This window comes from Rattus norvegicus, chromosome 16, assembly GCF_036323735.1.
Source record: "Rattus norvegicus strain BN/NHsdMcwi chromosome 16, GRCr8, whole genome shotgun sequence".
NCBI classification, from domain to species: Eukaryota; Metazoa; Chordata; class Mammalia; order Rodentia; family Muridae; genus Rattus; species Rattus norvegicus.
Window position 1 is genome coordinate 84,745,611 of NC_086034.1, and position 931 is coordinate 84,746,541.

Consider the following 931-nt stretch of genomic DNA (forward strand, 5'->3'; position numbering starts at 1 on the left):
ATCTCTCTCTTGAAAGTTTCGTTCAGTCCTTATTGATTCCAGGATATTTGGATGAATCTTTTACCAAGTTGTCTGGACCGCCTGAACTGTAGTGGTGGCTACACTCACAGCTTTGATCCTGATCTGATCTGACTCCCCACCCCCACCGTCCCAAGTCAAAACCCCTTTGTGGTTTTCCTGTGGGTGGTGAGGTAGCCGCTCTGCAAGAAGCTGACAGGCAAACATGGGAGACAATGACGCCTGTGTTCCTAGAAATTCATTGAGAGCAAGCAGGCAGAAACTGGGGCTCCATGAGGCAGAGAGGCCAGCACAGTGTGGGTGGGTTTTGCTAACGCTGCTGAAAGCCCATGTCTTTGTTGGTCCTGTTGTTGCAGGCCTGAGTGGCCTTCCCCGCAAAGCCTGTATCTTTCAGATGAGACACAATGTTGCACCTGCCATGGAGCGTGGGCACCGTCAAGGCTTCCTCCTGCTGAAGCCACGGCAGAACACCCACACTCAGTTTCACAATAGCTTGTCAAAAACTGAAAGTGAGTCTGCTTCCCACTGAAATGTCTGGAGCACCCCAATAGAGGCAGAAGCTGTACTTCCTGTCCTCGAGATGGATCTTGGCCAGTAACACGTCTGGGAAATGTGTGACTCAGAGAGCCTGGGGTCATTCTTTTGACACTTCAGAGTGAAACTGTGGTCACATGACGTGGCTTTTGCTGTTCCGGTTTAAGGTCCTGGATGGGCAGGTGACTTCCCAGGGTCCTTCATGGTATTCTCTTTTTTGAGTCCTGTCTGCACTGAGTTTCCCAGCTGCCGTCTTCTTGAATGGCCCAGGGGGTTGGTATTCAAGACAGAAAGCCACTTCTACTTCAGTGTGCACCTGTGTTTGGGATTCTAGAAGTGAAAGTAGCTGTGGGCTCTTTCACTGCACTCCCGTCTATCT